Source organism: Calonectris borealis, chromosome W (genome assembly GCF_964195595.1).
Source record: "Calonectris borealis chromosome W, bCalBor7.hap1.2, whole genome shotgun sequence".
NCBI lineage: Eukaryota > Metazoa > Chordata > Aves > Procellariiformes > Procellariidae > Calonectris > Calonectris borealis.
Genome location: NC_134351.1, coordinates 23,957,365 through 23,979,935, shown reverse-complemented (window position 1 = coordinate 23,979,935; position 22,571 = coordinate 23,957,365). Strand labels below are relative to the sequence as shown.

The following is a 22,571-nucleotide window of genomic DNA, read 5'->3' as shown; positions in this document are numbered from 1 at the left end:
TTTTTAAAAAAGTGGTGTTTATACATTATGTAATAAAAATTAAAAACTTAATCGATACATGAAGCTGTCTTGTGCCTTATTTCAACTTTCAAAAATGTTTCATGTGCTCAGCTTCCTCTTGCTTACTATGCAGTTTGTTTTAAATAATGGTTTCTAAGCCTTCATGCTTTCTTTCCATAGGTAAAATACAGAAACTTATCTATGTGGCAGTTTTTGGTATGGATTGCTTGGAGCTACCAACTAAGTTTTTCAGTTAGGAAAAGGTCAGTGCTGCACCTTTGGTTGTTGCTGGGTGGTGCTTGCACCGCGGGGAGCACAGCCAGGGTGGTGGACCCAGCTGGCCAATGGGGTATTCTATACCATGTGACATCATGCTCAGTATAAAAACCGGGGGGGGGGGGGGGCTCGCCCCCCGTTCGTGACATGCGGTCGGCGGTCAGTGAGCAGTTGCATTGTGCATCGCCTGCTTTGTATATTCTGTTATTGTTGTTGTTCTCATTGTTATTATTACTGTTCTACTTTGTTTTATTTCAATTATTAAACTATTTTTATCTCAACCCGGGAGCTTTCCTACTTCTGGCCTCCCGATTCTCTCCCCCATCCCACCGGAGGTGGGGGGTGATCGAGCGGCTGCGTGGCATTTATTTTTGCTGGCTGGGGTTAAACCACGACAATGGCCCTGGTTCATGCTCCCCCCTCCCCAGTGCAAGCACCACCCAGCAACAACCAAAGCATCAATGGGCCATCAACGCTCCTCTCATACCAAACCCAAAACACAGCACCCCCCCCAAGCTACTGGGAAGAAAGTTAACTCTGTCCCAGCTGGATCCAGGACAATATCCACGCCCTATTCTATACCATCTACATAATGCCCAGGTCTCACATTTTCCAATACATTTGCCACCATCCATGAGTCAGTATAGAGATAAAGTACTGGCCATTTTTCTCATTCAGCAATATCCAAGGCCAGCTGGATGGCTTTCACCTCTGCAAACTGGCTCGATTCACCTTCTCCTTCAGCAGTTTATGCAACTTGGCGTATAGGACTCCATACAGCAGCTTTCCATCTCTGGAATGCGAAAGGATGGGGAAGTCCGGTGTGTGCCTCAAGAGGATTTAATTTTGGGTGAAAATAGCCAATGAACTGGATTGTATGATGTTAATTACTACATAATACTGTATGTCTTCACTTCTATGGTTACTATATGCCATATTAACAGTATTGTATAGTAAGAATCACCCAGAGTAATGTAGAATGAACTCCGATGAAACCGAGCAAAGTGCAACGATGATAGAACCGGACGAGCGCCCAGAACTGGCCTCAGCATGCAACAGTCCAACACCACACACCATCTCTCCTGCCCTGAAAGACTGTTATGACAGATGGAGCCCAAAGTCATGGACTAAATGAACTCAATGGACATTTTAGAGGGATGGCCCATGGACTTAGGGAATGATATCTCTGTGTGTGTATATATCAACAGGCAGGAAAAGTGGTGATGACTAGTTGGAATGTATTGGAAAATGTGAGACCTGGGCATGATGTAGATGGTATAGAATAGGGCATGGATATTGTCCTGGTTCCAGCTGGGACAGAGTTAACTTTCTTCCCAGTGGCTGGTGGGGTGTGCTGTGTTTTGGGTTTGGTATGAGAGGAGTGTTGATGGCCCATTGATGCTTTGGTTGTTGCTGGGTGGTGCTTGCACCGTGGAGGGGGCTGGGGGGTGGGGGGGTGGGCCGGGGAGGGGGTGGGGTTTGGGGGGGGCGGGGGAGCACAGCCGGGGTGGTGGACCCAGCTGGCCAATGGGGTATTCTATACCATGTGACATCATGCTCAGTATAAAAACCAGGTGTGTGTGGGGGCTTGCCCCCGTTTGTGACACGCGGTCAGCGGTCGGTGAGCAGTTGCATTGTGCATCGCCTGCTTTGTATATTCTGTTATTGTTTTTGTTCTCATTGTATTATTACTGTTCTACTTTTCTACTTCGTTTTATTTCAATTATTAAACTGTTTTTATCTCAACCCGGGAGCTTTCCTACTTGTGCCCTCCCGATTCTCTTCCCCATCCCACTGGAGGAGGGGGGTGAGCGAGCGGCTGCGTGGGGTTTATTTGCTGGCTGGGGTTAAACCACGACACACACTTAAAAGAAATTTCTACAATAGCTCACAGATCATCAGATTTCTAAAGGCTTTAAGTAAAAAAAAAACTGTAAAAACATTTATGAAACTACATTAAGGCATAAAACCAAGTTAGAATGCTTTTTATAAAAAGAATACTACAATTAAAGGTGCTTCAGTACTCTACTTCTTAAGGAGCTTCACTACATATAGTGTATCTATTGCATCCAGTGCATTATATATGATCATAAGCCACTAGGATTTCTCAGTGTTAATTTGCATTTGATGCCCCGAATCTCATGGTTCTTTTTACTGCCAACAGTTGGCCTTGCGATAGTTGTAAAATGTGAACAATTGGTCTTTGTGTCAGGAAGTGTCACCTTGAGGAGCTGTAGGGAGCTATCAGTCACTATATCAAATACTTGAAGAGTCTTTAATATTGGAATTTCACCAAGTTCTCCAGAAAGACAGCAATAAGAAATTAATCATTAACCTGAAAACATTTTTTTTTTCTGGTCTGTACCCTAACTAGATAACTGCATTTCTACTAAATTTTTAGAAGTAAGGTGAGTAACTACTTATGCTAAATTCCTGTCGTTGTTTAACCCTAGCCAGCAACTAAGCAGCACACAGCTGCTCGCTCACTCCCCCCTGGTGGGATGGGGGAGAGAATCAGAAGGGTAAAAGTGAGAAAACTCTTGGGTTGAGATAAAGACAGTTTAAAAGGGAAAGTAAAAGCCATGCTCGCTGTCCTGGTTCCAGCTGGGACAGGGTTAACTTTCTTCCCAGTAGCTTGGGGGGTGTGCTGTGTTTTGGGTTCGGTGTGAAAGGAGCGTTGATGGCCCATTGATGCTTTGGCTGTTGCTGGGTGATGCTTGCACTGGGAGGGGGGAGCACAGCCGGGGTGGTGGACCCAGCTGGCCAATGGGGTATTCTATACCATGTGACATCATGCTCAGTATAAAAACCAGGTGTGGGGGGGGGGGGCTCGCCCCCCGTTCGTGACATGCAGTCGGCGGTCGGTGAGCGGTTGTGTTGTGCATTGCCTGCTTTGTGTATTCTGTTATTGTTGTTGTTCTCATTGTTATTATTACTGTTCTACTTAGTTTTATTTCAATTATTAAACTATTTTTATCTCAACCCGGGAGCTTTCCTACTTGTGCCCTCCCAATTCTCTCCCCCATCCCACCGGGGGGGGTGATCGAGCGGCTGCGTGGCGTTTATTTTTGCTGGCTGGGGTTAAACCACGACAGTCCTTTTTGGCGCCCAACGTGGGGCACGAAGGGTTGAGATAACGACAGATTATTTAGAGCATATTAAGGAATTTATATCTGGTAACATATTCGTTTGTTCTGCACCATGCTCTTGTTTTTACTGTACCTGTTAAAGATTGGAGTTGGGTTTTGTAGTCTGTTGTGCTCTGCCGTGATTAATGATGTTTTGCCTGGGAGATTTGTTACTAAAACACTGGCATTGGGGGTTATTTGGTATTTGGGATTCGTAATGAAGCCGTTTCTGCATTTCGGGTACCACCTCATGGAGACCATTAGCAATTATACCTTTTCCTCTGAGAGATTTTTTATGGAGGAAATAGAGAATGGCACCCTCACTACCTTCATCTCCTTTGTTAAAATAACTTGCCAGTACCTTGAACATCCCTGGGTAGATAAGATACATCTCTTGGTACTCCTTGGGAATATTGTTGCGGTTTTCTCCAAGGTTAGTAAGCAATTTAAGAATGTCATCCAGAGATCTGCCCCAAGGCTGGATAGTTATGAGTGGCAGGGCGAGTGGGATAGCATGGGCAAATGCCTAGGGCGATGGGCACCCCCAGTGTTCTGGAACTTTACCCCTGAACAAGTGAAGAACCCTGAAAAATTAGTAGAATATTTGGAAGAAGTATGCTGTCACCCTGGCCATTCCAGGGAGACGCAAATTACTACAATGTGCTGGGGCCTGGCCCACGCCTACCGAGCCCTGTTTAACACCACTCAGAACCCCCAGGGGGAAGGAAACGTCTCTGCAGCTGATGACAAAGCAACAGGCCCTGTGGATACCCCACCCCCCACGGCAAGCACAGCGGCTCCCTCACCCCCCAGGGCAGGCACGGCAGCTACTCCGCCCTCTGCGACAGAGAACCAACCCATGCCGGTATCAGTCGCCCCTATACAAAAAAGAAAATGCGCAAGAAAATCAGCTCGTCTAGTAAGGGATGAAGATGAACCAGGGCCATCACGAGAACAGGAGGAGGAGGAGGCAGAACCCGTAAATGAGATGGTGACCACCTGATCCCTATCTCTGGGTGAGCTGCGAGATATGCGAAAAGACTTCAGCCCGTTTTCCAGGCGAGCACATTGTCACCTGGCTGCTCCGATGCTGGGATAACGGGGCCAGTAGCCTGGAATTAGAGGGTAGGGAAGCCAAGCAGCTGGGATCCCTTTCTAGGGAAGGGGGCATTGACAAAGCAATTGGACAAGGGGCACAAGTCCTCAGCCTCTGGAGGCGACTCCTGTCAGGTGTGAAGGAAAGGTATCCCTTCAAGGAAGATGTTATATGCCACCCAGGCAAGTGGACCACCATGGAGAGAGGTATCTAGTTCATGAGGGAATTAGCTGTGCTGGAAGTGATTTATGATGACCTGAACAACGAGCAGTTATCCAAAGACCCAGATGAGGTCAAATGCACCCGACCCATGTGGCGGAAGTTTGTACGGAGCGCACCAGCGTCACATGCAAACTCATTGGCAATAATGACCTGGAGAGATGGAGAGGAACAAACAGTGGATGAACTGGCTGGCCAACTCTGGCAATATGAAGAAAGTCTCTCTTCCTCCCTACGAGCCTGTGTCTCTGCTGTGGAGAAACTGTCTCAGGAGGTCCAGCAACTCAAAGAGGATATGTCCTGCTCCCCACCTGCACGGGCCAGCGTCTCAGCCATTAGGAGCAAACGTCCCTCTGCTCAAGAGAGGAGACATCGTGGGTACACACCCCGGGGCACCCTGTGGTTTTACCTGCGTGACCACGGAGAGGACATGAGGAAGTGGGATGGAAAACCTACCTCAGTCCTACAGGCACGGGTACATGAGTTGCAAGGGAAAACAACCACAAAAGGGGGTTCTTCCAGGAAAACTGCTGCTCCAGTCTCCAGTGAGTTCCCCAGACAGAGTAGAAGGGCTGATTCCACTTCCGACCTTAACAAAGGGACTTCTGACTCATACTTACAAGAAGTAGATAGCGAATATGATGACCAGGACTAGAGGGGCCCTGCCTCCAGCCAGGTGGAGGAAAGGGACAACCGGGTTTACTGGACTGTGTGGATTCGATGGCCTGGCACATCAGATCCACAAGAATATAAGGCTCTCGTTGACACCGGTGCACAGTGTACCCTGATGCCATCAGGCTATAAAGGGGCAGAACCCATTTGTATTTCTGGAGTGACAGGGGGATCCCAAGAGTTAACTGTGTTGGAGGCGGAAGTAAGTCTAACCGGGAATGAGTGGCAGAAGCACCCCATTGTGACTGGCCCAGAAGCTCCGTGCATCCTTGGCATAGACTACCTCAGGAGAGGGTATTTCAAGGACCCAAAAGGGTACCGGTGGGCTTTTGGTATAGCTGCCCTGGAGACGGAGGAAATTAAACAGCTGTCCACCTTGCCAGGTCTCTCAGAGGATCCTTCTGTTGTGGGGTTGTTAAAGGTCCAAGAACAACAGGTGCCGATCGCTACCACAACAGTGCACCGGCGGCAATACCGCACCAACCGAGACTCCCTGATCCCCATCCATGAGCTGATTCGTCGACTGGAGAGCCAAGGAGTGATCAGTAAGACTCGCTCACCCTTTAACAGTCCCATATGGCCAGTGCGAAAGTCCAATGGAGAGTGGAGACTAACAGTAGACTACCGTGGCCTGAACGAAGTGACGCCACCACTGAGTGCTGCTGTGCTGGACATGCTGGAACTTCAATACGAACTGGAGTCAAAGGCAGCCAAGTGGTACGCCACCATTGATATCGCTAATGCATTCTTCTCCATCCCTTTGGCAGCAGAGTGCAGGCCACAGTTTGCTTTCACTTGGAGGGGCGTCCAGTACACCTGGAACCGACTGCCCCAGGGGTGGAAACACAGCCCTACCATTTGCCATGGACTGATCCACACCGCACTGGAACAGGGTGAGGCTCCAGACCACCTGCAATACATTGATGACATCATCGTGTGGGGCAACACAGCAGAGGAAGTTTTCAAGAAAGGGGAGAGAATAGTCCAAATCCTTCTGAAGGCCGGCTTTGCAATAAAACGAAGTAAGGTCAAGGGACCTGCACAGGAGATCCAGTTTTTAGGAATAAAATGGCAAGATGGACGTCATCAGATCCCAACAGATGTGATCAACAAAATAACAGCCATGTCTCCACCAACTAACAAAAAGGAAACGCAAGCTTTCTTAGGCGTTGTGGGCTTTTGGAGAATGCATATTCCAAATTACAGTCAGATCGTAAGCCCTCTCTATCACGTGACCAGGAAGAAGAACGATTTCAGATGGGGCCCTGAGCAACAACAAGCATTTGAGCAAATTAAACAGGAGATAGTTCAGGCAGTAGCCCTTGGGCCAGTCCGGGCAGGACAAGATGTGAAGAATGTGCTCTACACCGCATCCGGGGAGAATGGCCCTACCTGGAGCCTCTGGCAGAAAGCACCAGGGGAGACTCGAGGTCGACCCTTAGGGTTCTGGAGTCGGGGATACAGAGGATCCGAGGCCCGCTACACTCCAACTGAGAAGGAGATATTGGCAGCATATGAAGGGATTCGAGCTGCTTCGGAAGTGGTTGGCACTGAAGCGCAGCTCCTCCTGGCACCCCGACTGCCGGTGCTGGGCTGGATGTTCAAAGGGAGGGTCCCCTCTACACATCATGCAACCGATGCTACGTGGAGTAAGTGGGTCACACTGATCACACAACGGGCCCGAATAGGAAACCCCAGTCGCCCAGGAATCTTGGAGGTGATCACGAACTGGCCAGAAGGCAAAGATTTTGGAATATCCCCAGAGGAGGAGGTGATGCGTGCTGAAGAGGCCCCACTGTATAATAAACTACCAGAAAACGAGAAGCAATATGCCCTGTTCACTGATGGGTCCTGTCGCCTTGTGGGAAAACATCGGAGATGGAAGGCTGCGGTATGGAGTCCTATACGCCAAGTTGCAGAAACTGCTGAAGGAGAAGGTGAATCGAGTCAGTTTGCAGAGGTGAAAGCCATCCAGCTGGCCTTGGACATTGCTGAACGAGAAAAATGGCCAGTACTTTATCTCTATACTGACTCATGGATGGTGGCAAATGCCCTGTGGGGATGGTTGCAGCAGTGGAAGCAGAACAACTGGCAGCGCAGAGGTAAACCCATCTGGGCTGCCGCGTTGTGGCAAGATATTGCTGCCCGGGTAGAGAACCTGACTGTAAAAGTACGTCACGTAGATGCTCACGTACCCAAGAGTCGGGCCAGTGAAGAGCACCAAAACAACCAGCAGGTGGATCAGGCTGCTAAGATCGAAGTAGCTCAGGTAGATCTGGACTGGCAACATAAAGGTGAATTATTTATAGCTCGGTGGGCCCATGACACTTCAGGCCACCAAGGGAGAGATGCAACATATAGATGGGCTCGTGATCGAGGGGTGGACTTAACCATGGACACTATTGCACAGGTTATCCACGAATGTGAAACATGCGCTGCAATCAAACAAGCCAAGCGAGTAAGGCCTCTTTGGTATGGAGCACGATGGTTGAAGTATAAATATGGGGAGGCTTGGCAGATTGATTATATCACGCTCCCACAAACCCGACAGGGCAAGCGCTATGTGCTCACCATGGTGGAAGTAACCACAGGATAGCTAGAAACATATCCTGTGCCCCATGCCACCTCCCGGAACACCATCCTGGGCCTTGAAAAGCAAGTCCTATGGCGACATGGCACCCCAGAAAGAATTGAGTCAGACAACGGGACTCACTTCCGAAACGCCCTCATAGACACCTGGGCCAAAGAGCACGGCATTGAGTGGGTCTATCACATCCCCTACCATGCACCAGCCTCCGGAAAAATTGAACGATACAACGGGCTGTTAAAGACAACACTGAGGGCAATGGGTGGTGGGACATTCAAGCATTGGGACACACATTTAGCAAAGGCCACCTGGTTAGTCAACACTAGGGGATCTGTCACTCGAGCTGGCCCTGCCCAATCCAAACCCTTACGTACTGTAGAGGGGGATAAAGTCCCTGTCGTGCATATGAGAAATATGCTGGGGAAGACGGTCTGGGTTGCTCCTGCTTCTGGCAAGGGAAAACCCATCCGTGGGATTGCTTTTGCTCAGGGACCTGGGTGCACTTGGTGGGTGATGAGAAAGGATGGGGAAGTCCGGTGTGTACCTCAGGGGGATTTAATTTTGGGTGAAAATAGCCAATGAACTGAATTGTATGATGTTAGTTATTACATAGTACTGTATGTCATCACTTTTATAGTTACCATATGCCATAGTAACAGTATTACAGTAAGAATCACCCAGATTAATGTAGGATGAACGCCGATGAAACTGAGCAAGGTGCAATGATGATAGAACCGGACGAGCGCCCAGAACTGGTCTCCGCATGCAACAGTCCAACACCACACACCATCTCTCCTGCCCTGCAAGACTGTTATGACAGGTGGAACCCGAAGTCATGGACTAAATGAACTCAACGGACGTTTTAGAGGGATGGCCCATGGACTAAGGGAATGATATCTCTGTGTGTGTATATATCAAAAGGCAGGGAAAAGTAGCGGTGACTAATTGGAATGTATGGGAAAATGTGAGACCTGGGCATGATGTAGATGGTATAGAATAAGGGGTGGATATTGTCCTGGTTCCAGCTGGGACAGGGTTAACTTTCTTTCCAGTAGCTTGGGGGGTGTGCTGTGTTTTGGGTTCGGTGTGAAAGGAGCGTTGATGGCCCATTGATGCTTTGGCTGTTGCTGGGTGATGCTTGCACTGGGAGGGGGGAGCACAGCCGGGGTGGTGGACCCAGCTGGCCAATGGGGTATTCTATACCATGTGACATCATGCTCAGTATAAAAACCAGGTGTGGGGGGGGGGCTCGCCCCCCGTTCGTGACATGTGGTCGGCGGTCGGTGAGCGGTTGTGTTGTGCATTGCCTGCTTTGTGTATTCTGTTATTGTTGTTGTTCTCATTGTTATTATTACTGTTCTACTTAGTTTTATTTCAATTATTAAACTGTTTTTATCTCAACCCGGGAGCTTTCCTACTTGTGCCCTCCCAATTCTCTCCCCCATCCCACCGGGGGGGGGTGATCGAGCGGCTGCGTGGCGTTTATTTTTGCTGGCTGGGTTTAAACCACGACACTCGCAAGCAAAGCAAAACAAGGAATTCATTCACTACTTCCCATCGGCAGGCAGGTGTTCAGCCATCTCCAGGAAAGCAGGGCTCCATCATGCATAACGGTTACTTGGGAAGACAAACGCCATCACTCCAAACGTCCCCCCTTCCTTCTTCTTTCCCCAGCTTTATATGGTGAGCATGACGTCATATGGTATGAAATATCCCTTTGGTCAGTTGGGGTCAGCTGTCCCAGCTGTGTCCCCTCCCAACTTCTTGTGCACCCCGAGCCTACTCGCTGGTGGGGTGGGGTGAGAAGCAGAAAAGGCCTTGACTCTGTGTAAGCACTGCTCAGCAGTAACTAAAACATCCTTGCATTATCAACACTGTTTTCAGCACAAATCCAAAACATAGCCTCATACAAGCTACTATGAAGAAAATTAACTCTATCCTAGCCAAAACCAGCACAATTCCCCTTCCTACTTTTAAAAAGCACCTATTTAATTGAAACTAGTTCTCTGTATTGATAATTCAGGAAACCAGTTGAATAAATTGCTTCTTGCTGTTCTCTCTCTCTCACACAGAGAGTGAAAACAAACTGGTTCCTCCTCTTTTGCTTCCCTGGACTTTAATATTTAGAACAGGTGGAGGGAATTGCCCCAGATGAAGTTTCAGGATGTGGCTCAGAGGACACAAGCCCCTAGGTATTACTGATCTCCAATTTGTTATGACGTTTTGGTAAGTAGCCAGCCCTTGGCTTCTTGATTGTTTCACATTTGCCCAGTCATCATGTAAACTGTGTATCTATAAGCAAGTATTGGACAAAATTGGAAGGCTATCATCATGACAGCACATGCTGCTACAGAAAAGGTTCTTCAGTTTCCTGTTTTGATAGTCCTGTTCCTCTCACAACCTCTTTCTCTTAGTGTGGACAATCAATGTCTGAGAGTACAAGCAGTATCATAGCGTTGGTAAACAAGAAGCCGTGGGAAGATGGGAAGTGAAAGAAGCCGTGGGAAAAAGGGAGGTAAGACGTGGCAGTTCGCGGTTCTGAGGGCGTGACAAAAGATAAGGAAATTAGCGGAAGAGTGTCGATCACGAGTTAGAGATGACCTTTGCTTAGGGGATGTACTAGGGGTTTCTTTGAAGTGCATACGTGCCATAATGTGAGGTATAAAAGGCGCTTGTGCTGTATAATAAAGGTCTTCGTCTTCGTCTTCGTTCCCTCTCAGACAGAGTCCATGCCCGTAATCGCCACATCTTAGCATTGATCGTTTCCTTAAGATTGACATCCTTCCCGAGAGGATTAAGATGGATAGCTGCTATAATAATAAAAGGCAGAAAAAAAACCCACAAGCAAATAACTAAGCTGTGTTTCAGTGGCAACCAATAACAGGTGCACACAAAAGCAAAGGAATATACACAGATTAGCTAGTCAGCAAGTACTATCCACACTGTTAACTTTTCCAAAGGACTATACCTTCCTTGCTGTATAATTGAAAGCCTAATATTGACACTGATACTGGTCATTGGCAGGACTGGAACCTCCAGCTGTATCTCACAGTAATGAGGACAAGTAGTATAACGCCATTAAGGGAAGACTTCTCAAGGCCACTTCCAACCAGAATGATTCAATAATATCTTAGGAAGTAAAATGGTTCTCTCGGGGGACTGCCAATGGGAGACACTGTCTTTTCATCTTGCTTCTGGTTGGTGACCTGAATCTGTTCCTACTGAACAGATGTTCACATTGAGAGGAAAAAAGGCCTTTGACTATCCATTATTAGTATTGGTCAGATGTCCAATTAATCCTAATTAGCATAAAATACTTTATAGTTTTATATAAGCATTGGCCATCTTGTGACCTTAATTCTCTTTACATGCTTGATTACCTATAGCTTATCACTATTCGGGGCTGGGACAAAGTATTTGTTTTTTGTGCAGGTGTTGTAGATGTAACCAGAGGACAAAGACACAGAAACCAGCACAACTAGAGCCTTTAGCTGGCAATCTCTATGTAAATGAAAAAACAAACAGTTAAAAGAAATTAGAAGCTTTCTCCCTCCCCCAGAATATCACTGGAGAACACACAGTGGTGAAGCCAATGCATACTGTACTGTCATAAAAGCAATGGTCCTAGGTTGCCACTAGCATTCCTAGCCCAGATCAGGTTTGCCATCTGCTACTCGCTGTGCACTATACAGACTGCCATCCTCTAAAGAGCTCATGATCCAAGTAATCAGACCAAGCAATAGATAGCATTATCTACCCCTGAGAGGCAGAGAAATATTAAGGCTTTGTCTGTCCATGAACTTGCAGCAGTTTGATTAAAAACATGCTTTTGCTGAAGCAAAGATTAAGTAAATTGTCCAACATCTCACAGGAAGTCAGCAGAAAGATCAAGATATAAATCCCAGATTGACTGGGGCTCAATTCAGTGACATCCTGCCAGCAGATGGTTTAATCACTGGAACTGTCAATCTGAACACAGTGCTTCATAAAGTAAAAGGTTACTGGAGGATTATTCTATCATGGATGGAAGGGCACAGTTTTCTGCCATTCATGCCATACTCTGATTGCAAAGGGAGCTTTGTGAGGATCACATATTGCTTTCATTGAGAACAATCAAATTTACATGATAATCAAAAGGGTGTAAGTGGGTTTTACCCACCAACAAGACTTCCTTCAAGGATGCTTAAGGAAACTCATAAAAAAACTACTGAAGTACATCTTTGCTATTATAGAAGAAAATAGCTTGATGGAAAGAAATTATCTATTAAGCTAACAATCAACTGTTAGGCATTTGGGAACACAAACAGGCTCATAAAAAAAAAGATATTAGAGACAAGTACAATTGGGATGCCTATGGGAAAAAATAAAAAGGATCCTTTTTCTCAGGAATAGCAGTAAGCAGGAATCGCAAAAACTATTTTTGTCTTACATAGAACAGCTGCTCAACATCAACTCCAAGGCTTCTGCAGAAAACCCTGAGCACCCACAGAGATTTAGTTGCATCAAACTGGGATTCTTAAAAATGCTCCTGTAGAGAAGAAAAAAGAAAAGTCTGATAAAACTTTTGTTGGAACATTGCTTGCATTGCTAGGATGTGTGATTATGTTTAAGAACTAAGATTCTGGGCACAGAATTGTTAAACGTGTAGCACTGCATCTTTAGTAAAGAAACCAACCTAAGAATCACTAAGGATATCAACTCTGTACTTGCTGCATCACAGCACAACTTGGAAAGGGATATTTGCCTATTTACTTGACGTTCCTAACAAGTCTGCATATTTATAAACTGCTAAGTTTAAAAGGAAACAATTTCTTTTCACCTTCTCCTGTTGTATGCCATTAAACATGCACCATGGCTTATTAGAGATGACTGTACCTCTACAAAAGACAAAGCAATCATCCCATTTCTGAAGTCACCCTTCTGCAAGATGGAGGTTATTCCAGAACAAAACACATGTCCAGATAGCATCCCCCTGAATGCACTTGTTTGCAAGACTAGAGCAAACATGCAGTTGGCAAAACCTGGAAAAAACCCTTACACCCAGTATCTACATTTGTACACAGGGCAATAAACTTCCATAATCAGTGACTAATTAGTACCCAATTTTCAGATACTTTTAATCTGGCATCAAAAGCCAAACTATATTGGTTTATTTGCACTCTGGGTTTGTTTGTTTGTTTGTTGGTGGGTTCCCCCCCCCCCCGGTGTGAGGAAGGCATCAGAAAGCTCAAAAGTAGAAAGCAGGACACCCAGAGCCTCTGCCATCTGACCTACAGTCCCTGGCACCTCCATAATCACCTGATGTGATTGAACAGGAGGTTGACTGCACACCCATTAGTGTCTTTCCAGTTAAACCAAACAACAGTGCATTTGCTTGACAGAATCTGTAATTTTCCAGATATTCAGAGTGAAGGTCAACAAAGAAGTGAGAAATGGTGCAGAAGCACATAGGGCATCTGGCAGGAGACCTGCTGGGACCCCTTAAAATAGAAAAGAACATGTATGCCAAACACAAAGCTCTCTTGGGAGCACAGAAATGGGAAAATAGAAGTAGCTCTGCTGTGCAGCTTGGCTGCAGGACCAGCCAATGGACACATAAACCCTACAGAGATGAGCAGTTTCTCTAGGCTCCCCTTACTCTGGGGAATGGAAAAAAAACAAACAACCTAAGAAACACTCTTATAGAGGGGTGTTTCTTCCTGTTGTGGTTTAACCTGGCAGGCAGCCAAACACCACACAGCCGCTCACTCACTCCCCCCCACCCCAGTGGGACGGGGAGAGAATCAGAAGGGTAAGAGTGAGAAAAACTCGTGGGTTGAGATAAAGACAGTTTAATAGAACAGAAGAGGGAAAATAATAATAATAATAATGATAATGATAATGATAATGATAATGATAGAATATACAAAATGAGTGATGCACAATGCAATTGCTCACCACCCGCGCTGACCGATAACCAAGTAGCGATCGCTACTTCCTGGATCACGCCTACCATTCATATACTGAGCATGACGTCCCATGGTATGGAATACCCTATTGGCCAGCTGGGCCAGCTGTCCCGGCTGTGCTCCCTCCTCCCAGCCTCTGCGTTTGGTAGAGCATGGAAGCTGTCCTTGACAGGGCACTTAGCAACAACTGAAAACATCAGTGTGTTATCAACATTCTTCTCATACTAAATCCAAAACACAGCACTAGGAAGAAATTTAACTCTATCCCAGCCGAAACCAGAACACCTCCTCACCTCATCTCTTGGAGGATAGAGAGGAAAGAGGCAGCTCATCTAGTCTACCAGCTAGCTCTGTTAGGTGCCTAAAACTGGCCATTTCAAAAAACTCCCACAATGGACAGCTCTCAACTGCATTCTTTCGCTAGCCTGCACAAAATAACAGCACCAAACAGAAGGTATTTACCGAATATTCCCAAACATGTTACTCACTTGATGATATTGTCAGAAAGCACTAGTCCCTCCAAGCTGAGGTTCTGCAGCCTTTCACACCAACAAAGAATACTCTGGAGATCTGCAACAGACACTGTGCAGTTTGACAAAACCATATGTTGAACTCTGAGACATCCAAAAAAGGAGAAAGGCAGGTTACTAAAATCGCATTAAAAACCTGCTCCACAAATTCCCCATACCATAAATATACCCAATACACTAAAAGCGTACAAAGCTTGCAGAAAATAATTATACTGTTGTACTTCAGCTGCACACTGGACATACTACTAAGCTCATTTGGCCTACTGCTAAGCTACCAGCCAAAACTGCAGAACTCTCTATCATCAAGGCATTTATAGGATTCATCACAACAGCTGCAAGTCTATCTGGCTGGAGTTAAACTTTTTTTTGAGCTTCACATATAAAAATGCTGGAGAGGCTGACAATTCTTGGTTCTACAAGAAATAAATTGCAAGTGGATGACAGTGCTTGAAGTACACTTTCAAAAATCACATTAATTTGATTTTAAATAACTGACAGTTGAATGCAGATCCTCTTATTTCAGCACATGCTTAACCACTGATCAGCTCTTCCACACTCCACAGAGACAGCACAAATGCTACTACTGGTGGAGATGTTAAAACCAAAAATACACAGAGAAATTGTGAATATTTGAGACGTGGTTTCAGGATCCAGAACATGGACAAAAAGCCTTACTTGCTTGTTTTAAACAACAATACAAGATCTTGGGCAGCGGGATACAGTAACACCTGAAAGCAGCAACTGTCCAATCACTCCTGGCAGCAGATTTCTACCAGTCAGATCGAGAGTCTGCCAGAGAGATTCATCAAACCTAAGGCACAGAATTTTACTTGTTAGTGAGTAATGAAGGGTCAGAACTATGAGACAACCACAGAAGGTTTTCAGTGTCACAAAAGACTGAGAGGAGGGAAAGTCATTTAATAGAATTTACTAATGTTAAAATATGTGAGCCATCTTTTGATAATACATACATATAACCCACATACAGCACAAATTGAATTATACATGAATACACAAGATGAGAACCAGATCATTTATCAATCTATGGAAGCAAATGTTTTCTTAGTGCTAAGTGATGAGAAGTAATACTTATAAGAGAAGATAACATCTCTTGCAAATCAAGGAAACTTTCAGCAAGTCATATAGGGGCAAATATGCAAAGATTGCCAATAGCAATTAATCTGGGAGTGCATCCCAAGAAATACCTTTAGAAAAAGAGTGAATGTGTTTTACGCTTCCCTGAATGCGGGAGGGGAAAGACAAGTCAAAAAGAAGGCCTCAGAAATCTGGTATTGGACTACTTTTTTTCCCCTGCTGAAATGCCCATCCTTCCTATGCACATCAGGCTCCCAGGAGGGAGCCCAAGGTGAGCTATGCTTTTGCATGGTACATGGAGAAAAGCAGGTACTGCAAAGCGCTCCTTAAAACATGCACACTAACTACCCCAGATGTGGATCTGGATCCCTTTGGTCTTGAGGACTGAGTCTCTTACTTCTTAGATGCTTAAGTAAAAAAAAATACAAGCCCCACCCCAGGTTTCAAAATTATACTGGGGACAGCAGCGCCAATAGATCATATTCATCTGGCAGTCGCAGCTGTATTTTGTGAGGAGCCTGGCCCTGCTTGGCACGTGGTGAAACATCTCCTAGAGCGGGTCCCACGGGCAGAGGGACAGATGAAGCTCAGGGCCCTGCTGGGCCAAGATGTGACCCAAGTCCCAAGCAGCAAGAGTGGACAGACACAGGGATACGCAGCACAAACCCCAGGCACACAGGGACTGGCAGGTCTAGGCAGGAGCCAACCATGGCATACATGGGCCACAGTTCTGGAGCTGGACACATCACCTCTGCTTAAAGGCTTGTGATACCCACTCTCCATCTCTACTGAAGGGCAAACGAAACCTGGACTGGGGTGACAGTACCTGACTCTGTCTCTCAGAGCAGCCGAGGCCAGCACACAATGACAAAGTCCTTTTCCTTCACCTTCTGTCGTTTCTGAGGACAGGGTGACACTAACAGGTCCTGCAGCATGTTTTCATTGCCCAGCTTGTCCTTCTTAAAGACAGACACTCCCATGCCCGAGAGAAGCTCTGAGGTCTTGCTGGAGTCCCAATCCCAGGTGAAGCTGGTAGAAACATTGCTGCTAGAGGATGGAATCTCCTGGAGATGTTTTCTGCAGACACAGCAAAACCCACACACTCTGAAGGTACCGGCAGACTGATACCAAACACAAGATGGCTACAGAGGGGCTCCTCGTACAGAAGCATTGCGCAGTAACACATAACCCACATCACCATGCAGGGCAATAACTTGAATTAAAACTGGTATTGGGTGCTACTGGATTTGTGGGGGCTGAAAGTACAAGCACAGTGGAGGCGTATGCTCGGTCAGGAAGATTCACACTAACAACTCTCCGGGGATTAAGTGCATCCCGTTCCCGGACAGAGTAAGGGGGCGAGCAGGGGGGGAAAAGCCGATCGAGGAGGTGTGCTACGGCACGGCCCCGACAGCACCGGGGATCGAGCGCGGCCCCAGGGAGGGCCGAGGCGCAGCCGGCACCGAGCCTCCTCGCAGGAACAGGGCAGGACTGCAGGAACGCTCGGGGGGGGCGGGGGGCACGGCGGCACCTCGGCCTGTGCGGCGAGAGCCCCTCGCACGGGAGGGGCGCGGGGAGGCCGTTGGGCGCCAACAGCGCACCTCAGCGCGTGGGCCCGCCCCGCCGTCCACGGGACGCACGGGGGGGGCGGGGAGGGGTGGTCCCACCTCCTGCTGCTGCCCGCTGCGGGGCGGGGTAGAAGCACCCTGTGGACCCCGGACACCCATGCACGCTGTACCCCCCACCAGCCTTAAGCACGCACGCCAGAGACGCATTCACGCCTCACCCCCTGGCACCTCGGGTATCCACGCACGCACCACCCGCCCCCCCCGCCCTAAACACTCAGGAGACATCAAGAACCCATGCATGCTCCCCCCGCTCCTCCGGGACCCGTGCACACTCCCGACTCCCGGGGTTCCCATACACACTCCCTCCCCGGGGAGTTCCCACGCGCTCTTCTTCATCACGGGACACGGGGGGGGGGGGTCGTGCACGCCCCCCACGAGGGCGCACGCACACCCCAGGCATCACGCGGGTCTCTCCCAACCCACCAGTGGGGACGGCGTTTTGGGCGGCAAGTACATCCCCGCCTCTCCATACCTGCGCATCGTGGCGGGGGGAATGCATTGGTGGGAGCACCGCACCTTTCAGCACCGCGCCGTCACGCCACGCGCGCAGCTCCCCGAGCCGGCCGGCGCCCGCTGCAAAACCTCTAGGGAATTACAGTTCGCCACTCGCACACCTTCCTTCCGTCCTCCCTCCCTCCCTTCTTCCCTCCGTCCGTTCCTTCCTCCCTCCCTCCCTTGCTTCCTTCCTCCTTCCCTCGCTCCGTCCATCCCTTCCTCCCTTCCATCCTCCCTCCTTTCCCTTCATTCTTTCCTCCCTCCCTTCCTTCCTCCCTCCCTTCGTCCCTCTGTTCCTCCCTTACTTCCTTTCTCCCTTGCTCCCTTTCTTCCTCCCTCCGTCTCACCCGCCCTACATTGCTTCCTCTCTCCCTGTTCCTTCCTTCCTTCATCCCTGTCTCCCTCCCTTTTTTCCTTCCTTCCTTCCTCCCTTCATCCCTCCCTTTCTTCCTTTGCTCCCTTCCTTGCTCCCCCCCTTCCTTCCTCCCTTCCTTCTTTCCTTCTGTCCTCCCTCCCTTCGTCCCTCCCTTCCTCTGTCTCTCCCTCCTACCCTTCCTCCCTCCCTCCCGCCTTCCCTTCCTTCCTCCCTCTCTCCCTCCCGCCCTTCCTCCCTCCCTTTCTCCCTCCTTCCCTTCCATCCTCCTTCCCTTATTTCCTTCCTTCCTCCCTCTGTCCCTCCCTCCCTTCTTTCCCCCCTCCCTCTCTCCCTCCCACCCTTCCTCACTCCTTCTCTTCCTTCCTTCCTCCCTTCTTTCCTTCCTCCCTTGCTCCCTTTCTTCCTTCCTCCCTTTCTCCATCCTTCACTTCTTTCCTCCCTTCTTTCCTACCTCCCTCCCTTCATCCCTCCCTCTCTCCCTTTTTCCTTCCTCCCTCCCTCCCTTCGTCCCTTGCTCCCTTTCTTGCTTCCTCCCTCCCTCCGTCCCTCCCTCCCTTCCTTCCTTCCTTCCTTCCTTCCTTCCTTCCTTCCTTCCTTCCTTCCCTCCCTCCCCACCCTCCGTCCCTTCCTTCTTTCCCTTCCCTTCTCCCTCCCTTTCTCCCTCCTTCCCTTCCTTCCTCCCTCACTTATGTCCTTCCTCCCTTGCTCCCTTTCTTCCCCCCTCCCTCCCCCTCTCCCTTTCTCCCTCCTTCCCTTTCTTCCTTCCTCCCTCCCTTACTTCCTTCCTCCCTTGCTCTGTTTCATCCTCCCTCCCTATCTCCCTGCTGCCCTTCCTCCCTTTCTCCCCCCTTCCCTTCCTTCCTCCCTTCCTCCCCCCTTCCCTTCCTTCCTCCCTTCCTTCCTCCCCCCTTCCCTTCCTTCCTCCCTTCCTCTCTCCCTTACTTCCTTCCTCCCTTGCTCCCTTTCTTCCAACCTCCCTCTCTCCCTCCCACCCTTCCTCCCTCCCTCCTTCCCTTCCTTCCTCCCTCCCTCCCTTTGTCCCCCTGTTCCTCCCTTACTTCCTTCCTCCATTACTCCCTTTCTTCCTCCCTCCCTCCCTCCCTCCCTCCCTTCCATCCTCTGTTCCTTCCTTCCTTCATCCCACTCCCCCTCCCTTTTTTACTTCCTCCCTCTGTCCCTTCCTTCCTCCGTCCCTCCCTTCATTCCTCCCTCCCTTCTTCCCCCCTCCCTCCCTCTCTCCCTCCCGCCTTTCCTCCCTCCCTCTCTCCATTCCTCCCTCCCTCCCTTCATTCCTCCCTCCCTTCTTCCCCCCTCCCTCCCTCTCTCCCTCCCGCCTTTCCTCCCTCCCTCTCTCCATTCCTCCCTCCCTCCCTTCATTCCTCCCTCCCTTCAATCCTTCCTTCCTCCCTTACTCTGTTCTTACCTTCCTTCCTTCCTCCCTCCCTTCTTCCCTCCCTTCCTTCCATCCTTCCTTCCTCCCTTCCACTGTTCCTCCCTTCCTTCCTCCCTCCATCCCTTCCTTCCTTCCCATCCTTCCTTCCTTCCCCCTCCCTTCCTCTGTTCCTTCCTTCATCCCTCCCTTCATCCCTCCCTTCCTTCCTTCCATCCTTCCTCCCTCCCTTCCTCTGTTCCGTCCTTCATCCCCCCCTCCCTTCATGCCTCCCTTCCCACCCTCCGTCCCTTCCTTCCCTCCCTCCCTTCGTTCCTCCCTCCCTCCCTCCCTCTGTTCCTTCCTCCCTCCCTCTGTTCCTTTCCTGCTCCATCCCTTCCTTCCTTCCTCCCTCACTTCCTCCCTCCCTTACTCCCTTTCTTCCTCCCTCCCTCTCTCCCTCTCTCCATCCCTTCCTCCCTCTGTTCCTCCCTCCCTCCCTCCCTTCCTTCCTCCCTTCGTCCTTCCCTTTCTTCCTTTGCTCCCTTTCTTGCTCCCCCCCCCTCCTCCCTTTGTCCGTCCCTTACATCCTTTCTCCCTTGCTCCCTTTCTTCCTCCCTCCCTCCCTTCCGCCCTTCCTCACTCCCTCCCTTTCTGCCTCCTTCCCTTCCTTCCTTCCTCCCTCCCACTCTCTCTTCCCTCCTCCCTCCCTTTCTGCCTCCTTCCCTTCCTTTCTCACTCCCTTTCTCCCTTTCTTCCTCCCTCCGTTTCTCCCTCCTAGCCTTCCTTCCTCTTTCCATTCCTTTCTTCCTCCCTCCCTTCCTCGCTCCCTCCCTTGCTCCCTCCCTCTCTCCCTCCCGCTCTTCCTCACTTTCTCCCTCCTTCCCTTCCTCCCTCATTTACTTCCTTCCTACCTTGCTTGCTTTTTTCCTCCCTCCCACTCTTCCACCCTTTCTCCCCCCTTCCCTTCCTTCCTCCCTCACTTTCTCCCTCCTTCTCTTCCCCCTCTCTCATTTACTTCCTTCTGACCTTGCTCGCTTTCTTCCTCCCTCCCTCTCTCCCTCCCTTCCTCCCTACTACCCTTCCTCCCTCCCTTACTTCCTTCCTCCCTTGCTCCCTCCCTTCCTCCCTCCCTCCCTCCCTTCCCTTCCTCCCTACTTCCCTTCCTCCCTCCCTTACTTCCTTCCTCCCTTGTTCCCTCCCTTCCTCCCTCCCTCCCTCCCTTCCCTTCCTCCCTTCCTCTGTTCCTTCCTTCATCCCTCCCTTCCTTCCTTCCTTCCTCCCTTCCTCCCACCCTTCCCACCCTCCATGCCTTCCTTCCTTCCCTCCCATCCTTAGTTCCTTCCTACCTCCCTCCTTTCCTTCCACCCTCCCTTCCTTTCCCCCTCCATCCCTTCCTTTCTCCCTCCCTTCATCCCTCTGTTCCTCCCTTACTCCCTTGCTCTCTTTCTTCCTCCCTCCCTCACTCCCTCCTTTCCTTCCTTCCTTCATCCCTCCACCCCTCCCTTCATTCCATCCTTCCTTCCTCCCTTCCTCTGTTCCCTCCTTCCTCCCTCCCTTCCTTTCCCTCTCCAGCCCATCCTTTCCCCCTCCATCCCTTCATCCCTCTATTCCTCCCTTACTCCCTTGCTCCCTTTCTTCCTCCCTCCCTCCCTCCTTTCCTTCCTTCCTTCGTCCCTCCGTCCCTCCCTTCCTCCCTTCCTCCCTTCGCCCTTCCCTTACTTCCTCCGTCCCTCTCTCCCTCCCACCCTCCTTTCCTCCCTCCCACCCTCCTTTCCTCCCTCCCTCCCTTCATTCCTCCCTCCCTTCAATCCTTCCTCCCTCCCTTACTCTGTTCCTCCCTTCCTTCCTTCCTTCCTTCCCTACCTTCCTGCCCTCCCTCCCATCCGCTTTCCCTCCCTCCTTCCCTCCCTCCCTTCCCTTCCTCCCTTCCTCCCTTCCTCTGTTCCTCCATTCCTTCCTTCCTTCCTCCCTTCCTTCCTTCCTTCCCTACCTTCCTGCCCTCCCTCCCATCCGCTTTCCCTCCCTCCTTCCCTCCCTCCCTTCCCTTCCTCCCTTCCTCCCTTCCTCTGTTCCTCCCTTCCTTCCTTCCTTCCTCCATCTGTCCCTTCCTTCCTTCCCTACCTTCCTTCCCTCCCTCCCATCTGCTTTCCCTCCCTCCCTTCCCTCCCTCCCTCCCCTTATTCCACCCTCCCTCCCTTCCTTCCATCCTTCCTTCTTCCCTTCCTCTGTTCTTTCCTTCCTCCCTCCCTCCCTTCCTTTTTTCCTTCACTCCGTCTGTCTGTCCCTCCCTCCATTCCTTCTGCCCTCTCTTCCCACCCTCCCATCCGCTTTCCCTCCCTCCCTTCCTACCTCCCTCCATCCCTTCCTTCATTCCACCCTCCCTCCCTCTCCCTCCCGCCCTTCCTCCCTCCCCCCCCCCTTCCTTCCTCCCTCCCACACTCCATCCATCCCTCCCTTCCTCCCTCCCATCCACTTTCCCTCCCTCCCTCCCTCCCTCCCTCGCTTCCTTCATTCCACCCTCCCTCCCTCTCCCTCCCGCCCTTCCTCCCTCCCCCCCTCCCTCCTGCCATCCCTCCCTCCCTCCCTCCCTCACTCTGTCCCTCCCTTCCGCTTTCCCTCCCTCCCTTCCTTCCCTTGCTCCGATCTGCTTTTCCTCCCTCCCTTCCTCCCCTTCCTCCCTCCCTCCCTCCCCCCCGCCCTTCCTCCCTCCCTCCCTTCCCTCCCTCCCTCCATCTCTTCCTTTATTCCTCCCTCCCTCCCTCTCTCCCTCCTGCCCTCCTTCCCTCCATCCCTTCCTTCATTCCACCCTCTCTCCCTCCCCCTCCTGCCTTTCCTCCCTCCCTCTCTCCCGCCATCCCTCATGCCATCCCTCCCTCCCTCCCTTCTGCACTCCGTCCCTCCCTTCTTCTTTCCCTCCCTCCCTCCCTCCCTCCCTCCCTTCCCCCCTCCCTCCATCTCTTCCTTCATTCCACCCTCCCTCCCTCTCTCCCTTCCTTCCTCCCTCCCTCCCTTCATTCCACCCCCCTCCCTTCCTCCCTCCCTCCCTCCCTCCCTCCCTCCCTCCCTTCATCCCTCCCTCCGTTCTTCCCTCCCTCCCTTCCTTCCACCCTTCCTTCTTCCCTTCCTCTGTTCTTTCCTTCCTCCCTCGC

General features: G+C 50.1%; 1 pseudogene; it reads right to left on the bottom strand.

The window, feature by feature from the left end:
- Positions 1–15,126: 15,126 nt before the first annotated feature.
- Positions 15,127–17,659, bottom strand: LOC142075016 (S-phase kinase-associated protein 2-like; annotated as a pseudogene).
- Positions 17,660–22,571: the final 4,912 nt, after the last annotated feature.